At 38.5% G+C, this 8,649-nt stretch overlaps 1 pseudogene; it reads right to left on the bottom strand.

Moving 5' to 3' along the window:
• Nucleotides 1–6,342: 6,342 nt before the first annotated feature.
• On the bottom strand, nucleotides 6,343–8,176 carry LOC124976588 (MBT domain-containing protein 1-like; annotated as a pseudogene).
• Between the last annotated feature and the right edge of the window lie 473 nt (nucleotides 8,177–8,649).

Genomic DNA, 8,649 nt, shown 5'->3' with positions numbered 1-8,649 from the left:
CCATGCAGGACTTGAGGACCCTGCTAAGGTCCCCTCCTTTGCTTGCTGCTTATCATATCTATAGGTCCTTTGATATTCAATAAGATCATGGCTTTTCTTAGAGCTCATATTGAGGCTATACTGGCGAAACCTATTCAGGTTCATTACCATCGACTGGAGATGATGGATCGCGATGGTGATCTTAAAAGACCATCACCCCTGTGAGCTGAACTGGACAGCCAATGACGGGTAAGATTCGTGAGAGCTCATACCAACCTAAGACAGGAAATGAGGGCCAGAGCCTCATTATCCAATGATGGGTAAGGATGTTGCTCTGCCACAGACAACCTAAGACAGGCGCAGTTTCCGAGGGATTGTCACTGCAGCCCTATACCTGTTCAGGCAAGCTGTGCCCCCACCTCGCCACATAGCCTCCATCACCCCTTAAAATATGGCTATCGAAATATGGTCAATAATTTTATATAAGAAAGGGGGAAATGTCAGGGACCAAGAAGTTCTCATTCTGAGAACATTCTGACCTTTACAATAAGCAGCAGTGCCCCTCCCCCCCCTCCTGGCTGATAATTCTGACAGTATGGCGCCTATGGCGCCCACGGCTTCTCTTCCGGGACTACACTTTCCCGCCGGCGCGAACTTCACCTTCCCGCCAGCGCGAATTTGCACCCTATCAGGAACCCAGCAGAAGAACACAACCAACCAGGCTGCACCTCGTCATACCCCTCATTCCCTCAGCATAAATACCCGTGAGAACAATAAAAATTTGCAGCTTGATCAGAATTCCTGTCTTGCTGTCACTCCCTGTGTCTCTTGTCCCTTCATTCCTTCTCTCTTAGGTTTGCCGTCCTGCGTTGATGTCCCGCGGGTCGGGACAGGCCGCCATCTTGGATCACCCCGTGAAGAGAGCCTGCGACTGGAGTGGGCAGAGCTGCCTAAAGAGTTCTCTGGCTGCCCTGCCCTGATCACAGAGGCTGCTTGCGGATCGAAGCTGTCCGTTGGTTCGGGGACTTGTGGCTGGTTCTATGTAGAAAACCTCTCACTGGGCGGTCTGGTCTGAGAAGCTAGCCTTGAAAGGCACCTCCCACCGCAGGGGTCCAGGCTACTTGGGGAGGTCTCTGGCTGCCCTATCCTGGTCCCTGAAGCTGCTTGTGTGCCAGAGTACGCTGTGCTGCGCTGGCTCCAGGACTCAGAGCTTGTTCTGGTCAGAAAGGCTCTCACTAGCGGGCCAGTTCCGTTCCGAGAACCTGGAGAAGCTGGCTGTGTGGGCGGGGCCCACCGCCGGAGTGCGCAGGGCTGCCTGTGGATGACTCTAGCTGCCCTGCCCGGCTCCGATAAGCCACCTCTATCTGGGCCTGCCACCCGGGCCGAGTTTTACCCAGTGGGCAGATTCACCTGTGGCTCTATTTCAGTCCGAGTCTCTCAATGCCTCCCCTTCTTAACTCCTGGGTTCTGGAGCGACTGGGGGTGCAGTCTCCCTCTAGGCCGCCATCTTGGATCGCCCCGTGAAGAGAGCCTGCAGCCAGAGTGGGCAGAGCCGCCTGAAGAGGTCTCTGGCTGCCCTGCCCTGATCCCAGAGGCTGCTTGCAGATCGAAGCTCTCCGTTGGTTCGGGGACTTGTGGCTGGTTCTATGTAGAAAACCTCTCACTCGAAACACATTCTTATAGAGAAGTTCCTAGAAGGTATTCATTTCCAGGTGCTCAGGAGCCAATCTTTGTCCCTAGGGATCTTCAGTCCCTGCACAGCAGAGCAAACTGGGACTCTGAAGCAGGAGAGTAAAACCTAGAGTTGAATGACTCCTGATCAGATTTTTTAAAAAAGCAAAGCGAAATAAGATAGATCTTTAATCTATATCATAATTACTTCTTCTAGCCAATATCTGTGCCCTTTGAAAACTGCAGAAAATGCACTAATGTATTTTCCTTCTTTGGAGACAGTTTTCTATTTGTAATCACATTGCTTCTGGCCAGAATCTATATGGCCATGATTTCTCCTGTACCAAACCCTTCTGTATGAGGAATCCCTCTTCCCTCATCCTGGCCTTCTCTGTTACCTGATGTTCTATTATCTCCATCCTTCCCAGGATACTGAGTTTTTCAGTTCAGATTCTGATAAGCAGTCTTACCTTTTCTCCTCTTCACTCCTTTATAGCAAAGGAACTTACTAAAACTGATTCCATACATTCCTACCTGCCTCTTTGCACCACAGCAGAAGGATAAGATGAGTGGATAGGATCCGCTGCACAATTTAACCAGTCCATCCATGTGGCCCTGGAACAGAGCCACAGCCCCCAAACTTGCTCCTCACTCCTCCAAGGAAGCACTATTATGGAAGCACTGCATACCTCACTCATGAAAATTTATATGGGGAAAATATTTATATCTGCAAACATTTACACAGTCAAAAGTGGGGCTTTCAAGAGGTATTATTCCGTGAAAATGACTTATAGCATGTAGTACTTATTGTTTGCCTTAATCAAAAAGTATAAAGGAATACAAAAGTGATACAGAATGCAGATGGCAGTAATGAAGTAATAAAAGATTGCTGGTTTTATACATTTAAATATTTTCACAATACTTTAAAATATAAATTGTCTAATTGAACTTTCAAAATCCAAAAACTTATTGGCAAAATATATTGATAAAGATATGTGGTGTTCTGAGTTTAAAATTCTAGTTGTTTTCTTGGATTTTTATCATTTTATTCAATATGTCATCAGACTTCAGCTTCATTGTCAGTCAATGGTAACTGTTAAATACTCTCAATTTTGTGATTTTTGTTGAGAGTTAATATTGAGTTATTACTCAAAGTTAAAAAATAGGAAGCATTACTTTAAAAATAGCTTTTATCATATATTCTCACATCTCAGAAATAGAAAAATGTGAACAATTCAAAAGAATATTTAAGAACTGTACAATGAATTTTTTTCAACATTTTTCAACCAGAACAAGTTTGAAAAAATTATTTAAAATATAATGCAGCAACCAAAATTGCATAATGTTGCTGTATATCAGAATTATAAAATAGGAATTTATTTATGTTAGAAAAAAATGAATGTTGGTAATAAAAATATATATTCTCTTCATCCTAAAGGAAGTAAAGTTGGATCATTATCCTTTTATTATGAAATTAAAAGATATGTTGAGGGCAAGATGTCTGGGTTTGAATTCTACCTCTGATTTTTATTATTTACTGTGTTACCTAATGCTTATTGATTTTTAATTCTGTATTTTTTTTGTGCTTTCTTTGCTTCCATAAATACATCTTTTTAAAATTAGCACAGGCTATAGATGATAGAGAGATAGATAGATAGATAGATAGATAGATAGATAGACAGAGCTTGGTAAGGCTTTGATAAGTGTTTTTTATAAATTTAATGTTTCATTTTTGTAAAATGGACAAATGTAGTGAACTGTTTTCATCTTGTACACAGTTACAATGTTAACGCTTTTTACATGCACACTAAAAATTTGCAATTTGTAAAAAAATGAAAGGAACATAAATAGTTTATAAAACTATTATAAACACTTCACAAGATTTCACTCTCTCGATGATTATAGGTTACTAGAAAATAAGAGATTAAATTTCTATACATAAAATATATGTAGAAAAGATGAAAAAAAAAACAACAAAAAACTTATCCTCTCTACTTTGACTTCTGTCCTCAAGTGATTTACCCAGGAACAGATGCCTTTCTTTTGTAATAATCACTGTGGTTTCATTTAAAATATGAAAATTAAAGGAAGAAACCCAGTTTAATATTAGCACTCTAAAAATCTCTTAAGGATCATTACCAAATATATAGCACCATAATATAAATGTCAATAGGAGTAATCACATCATGTAAAGTTAATAATAAAAACAAACAAACTGAAAATCCATGTTGGTATCTATAAAGTAAAAAGTTAGTTCCAGCTTTAACTTTCCTTATACATAGCAAGAAAAAAGAGTGAAGAGTTTTAACTACCCCAAATCCCCAAATTGTCCTAAAAGAGGAAAAAATAAAGCCAGATTACTGGTACATTTTGAACAGTAAAAGAAATCAGGGATACTAAGTCATAAACTGACATTATAACTAAGACATAAACCTCTTCTGCATTAACTTATTTTTCGGATCGTTAGCAACTGGAGTTAGAATCTGAACCAGGAAGAAGTCCTGAAGTTGTTTTTGACCAGAGGAAGACCCTACCAACACTTGACTTGGACTCCAGATCAAGACAATAAACACTGATGAATAGGCAGAAAATTCTAACACACTCAGAGTCTGATTTTGCAATAGAATTGGAAGTTTATAACATTTGGTAATAAAAGAGTAATTCACAGAACTGATTGTCAAGACAAACTGACTCCAAATCACATCCTTTTATGGTCTATTCAGCTCCCCAGAGAACTCCTACATCTAAGGTACTGGTAGAGCATACCATAAGATGGATTTTTTGTGTCCAAGCAATCAGCCATGGGTTTAGTCTTTTGAGCCTGAGAGTGAAGACTGCTGTATGCAATGCTTTGTAACTCTTCTAGGCTGTGTGAAGATTCTTCAAAGTTAGAGATTGTGAAGTGTGAAGATGTTGCATTTACAGTGGGTCCTTCTCAATAAAGTCGTTTAAGATGAATACCCAGTAATTTAACAGCTGAACTCACACATATTTGACACAAGAAACAACCTGTGTTGATATGATCTACATTTCTGACCCCAAGGAGTCACTATTAAGAAATGGTGACATGTAATTCCATACATTCTTGCACTACGAAGTAACACACTTTACTTCTAATAGCTAGTGCAAAACACCTTATTAACCCCTCTTGCACAGAATGAAGTAAGTCTGTGCGTACCAATGCTATTTCTCCCAAAAGTAGAATAATATTTTGGAAAAAAAGTTGCTGGCTTTTAATCTTCTATGCATTTTAAAATTTCAACAAAAATCTTACCTAAAATTGTCTCCTGAGACTTTCTATTAATATTTTTAATGCATTCCATAGACTGAAAAACTATAGGGGTTAATCATTTTGATTAATGTCTTATTAGCCCTGCCTATATTCCAGAGGAAATGGTCAGTATTACCACTCTAGAAAGCCCAGCCTAAGATGCAGAAGCACTTTTGAAACAGATATGAATTGCTAAGAGTCTCCTCTATGAACCTCACTGGTAAATGCTGGAGCTCTCTCATTTGGTGACATTTTGGCAGAAAGCTAGAACATTAAGAAAGCAAACCTTTCCCCAGTTTACCCTGATATACTATTTTAAAGGACTCCATGTGAATGTTAAAGTAGGAAATGAGCAAAATGGTCCAAATCAGTTATTATTGTTCTAATAAATTCTGGCTACAATTGAAGAAAATCCATACTATATATGTGGAATTTTAAGAATATTAAATTTTCTTTCAAATAGTTTTCTAACAGTTTTCCAGAATATTTAAAAATGGAGCTCAGATTGTTTTAGAATCTAAACTTACATTGGCTTTGAACAACTTTTTGTTTAGTTATTTTGGTAATATAGAACATCTATTTTGGGGCTATACCAAGTTGATGTCTCACAGATGAAGGGAAAAGATAGAGAACTGGTCAGAATCTATTTTGTGGAGTATTATTAGTAGGGAAAATAAAATAAATTTAGGGAAATACTACATTTTCTCTACCCTTAAACATGCAGCCTGAAATATTAAACATCATGTCAACCATTCCAGTTTAAACCTTAGTATAAGGATAATCTTAATCATTTTTTTAATCTAAGTGACAACATATTAAAGTATCCAGAGTAATTCTAGTTTTGTATAGAACGCCAAGTAATTTTTCACAAATGAAGAACATTTCTGTATGAACGGAGTGGAAATAAAACGCCAAGAAGGAGAGTTACTTATTCCTGCCATGATCTACGTGGTGAGGAGCCCTCCATGAGGGGGCAATTACATATTTCTGCAGCAAAGGAAACTGAAATGGCACTGATGTTGTTTCTAAAATCAAAAATCTTCCCAAACTACCAACAATGTTAATTTGTAATGACAGTTCCCTATCATCCGTAATTATATCATTAAATCATTTCCTTCAGTCCTGACACCTAAGCTTTAATCTCATCATAAAGTTAGGATTTCAGTTCTTGATAGCAATGCACATAAATCTAAACTTGGAAAATGTGACAACATTCTTTCAAAAGCTACAACACAACATAAAAATTGTCATCTTTGTAAAACGAACCCCCACTAAAGTAGTTTCCCCATCCGCCTGAAATATATGGTAATGGAATTTTCTATTTTTAGCAAAATGTTCCAGCAAAATAGCCTGCTGTAGAGCGAATTAATTACAAATCATTTCTGAGTAAAATTCTCCTTGCACCCAGTTTTTGAAGCACTTCATGGGTTTAGTTTGATGTAGATGGTGGCAGAGCCATTGATTTTCTGATCAGATCTTCCTTGGAATAAATTATTATCCTTTTCATGCAGAAATTTCTCTTTCTGCTGCAATACAGTCATTTTCTTGTTTCCTTTCTATTGCTGGAACTTTGCCTTTTTCTTCTGTTTTGACGAAGCAGCTGGCTTTCTTTTGATGGCTCTCTTGCTTAAGGCTGCAGTTAATACCAGTTAACTGACACCACCCTACAGGATAAAGGTCAGGGGACTCACTGTCTAGCCACTGTCATACTCTACTTCCCATCCACTGAAATGAACCTTCACTAATTCAAGTCACTGTGACTACACATATTAAATGATGCTCCATGAGACTGCTTCTTATTTCATTCCTACATGAAATCTATGATTTTAAACATCTTTTAAAAATACTATTACTGATGCTGCAATGGAGTCCCTTTCCCTGAGGTAGTCAAGACACATAAAGGAAGTTTTATGAAACTTCAGGGTGGAGTAAGTTCAATCATGTTATCTTTACAAAACCAACAGGGAAAATAAGTAGAATTTGTATAACAGAATCAACCTGTCTCCTGCTTCTGAGCCATCCATCCCAGTCATCAGGATTCTGTCAGCCAGTACATAATGGCCATGATAACACACTGTAGAAAGATTTAATGGATCTATAGCTCCCAATTTCATTCTTTCCTTGAACTATTACTTTGGTTTATTTCTTTTACCTAAGTAAAGAAATGTGACGGCGTATCAGAATGCCATCCTTTTTATAACAGATTCTTTTGAACTGATGGTCTGGGCTTCGAGACGAATTAATGTGATCAATTAAGGGTTATGCATATGGCGCCAGAAGCCATCCACTCTGTCTTCACACTCTTCATAACAGTATTTCTAATTATCCTCCAATTATAATTTCCCCCACTGCCCCTTATGTTTGATACAAATGCCTCATGTCAACCACTTCTGCTCTAAGGCAAGGTTTGAAAGAAACCTGCATGTTCTCTGAAGCCTTTTGTGAGAAACCAAGAGGAAATGTTTCAGTACAAGTCCTTTTTACTACAACAGCTTTCCAATTTGTATGTGTATGCTGAATAGCTCTGGGAGGAACAAGAGATTTTCCACTGGCTGCACATCAACCAACTGGTATATTGCACCAGAAGTCTAGAGTACAGTCATTTTCTAACTCTTCATATCTTGAAAGAGCACTGTGACCTGCTAATTTTATAATTCTAGCAATCCAGAAGACTTTGGTAGATAGAATACAGTGTCTTGGAACTTCTCTCATATTTTATGAGATATTACCTCGGCAGGTTCCCATATGTTCATGCTTAAAAAAAAAAAAAAACAAACAAACAGGTAACTGAGTTTAAAAACTATTGCTATCACTTTATTTACCCTAGCAAAAACCTCCCATGGAGACCGTTGCTTTAGCTTTTGCTAGATTTTGCAAGGAGTCTTGATACTGAGCTTAAGTAGCTAGTTTCACAACCAAAAATTGTTTCTGAAGGATCTTTGTTTTCTTTGTTGGAGTTTTAGCTATGTCCTGAAATATGGCCAAAGTTCTTGCCTTCTTGGAGTTTGGTGAATGACTTTTTGAACATCAAACACTGTAGAAACATATTGTTTTAGACTAAGATTATTTCTCACACCAACCATCTCACACCTCTTGCAGGAGGCCACACTCAATTGGTTTAACATTTGAATATGTGTAGTTTTATCTATTGTTTTTGGTAATTGGCAGGTTAGAAGGTAAAGGAGTGACTTCTTCACTCTCCTGAGAATTGGAGCTGCTACTTGTCTCACTGAAACTATCATAACCATCAAACATCCTGAATGATTCTCCTTTACTTTAGGATCTTGAAGAATGTTCTGTCACTTTTCAGAGGATGCAGAGTGGATGACTACTTTGAGTGACACCTAATGTCTCTTCTGGCTCAGATCTTTTATGTTTCTGTCAGGGCTTCATATGTGTGTATCCTCCAGTGCTCCCCGGCCATGGCGTTGCTCCCTCCCCAGTTGGGTCCAGACCTGTGGTTGCTGCAGCAGCCATTCTATTTCCCTTCTTTAACTCAGGTAACCCTAGGATATCAACTTCTTTTTTTTTTTTTTTTTATTGTAAACAAATGGGATACATGTTGTTTCTCTGTTTGTACATGGAGTCAAGGCATACCATTTGTGTAATCATAAATTTACATAGGGTAATGTTGTTTGATTCATTCTGTTATTTTTTCCCTTCCCCCCCACCTCTCCCACCCCTATTTTCCCTCTATACAGTCCTTCCTTCCTCCATTCTTGCCCCTC

Source organism: Sciurus carolinensis, chromosome 2 (assembly GCF_902686445.1).
Source record: "Sciurus carolinensis chromosome 2, mSciCar1.2, whole genome shotgun sequence".
In the NCBI taxonomy this organism is placed as follows: domain Eukaryota; kingdom Metazoa; phylum Chordata; class Mammalia; order Rodentia; family Sciuridae; genus Sciurus; species Sciurus carolinensis.
Note: the sequence above shows the minus strand (reverse complement) of the source record. Positions and strands in the feature narration are given on the sequence as shown.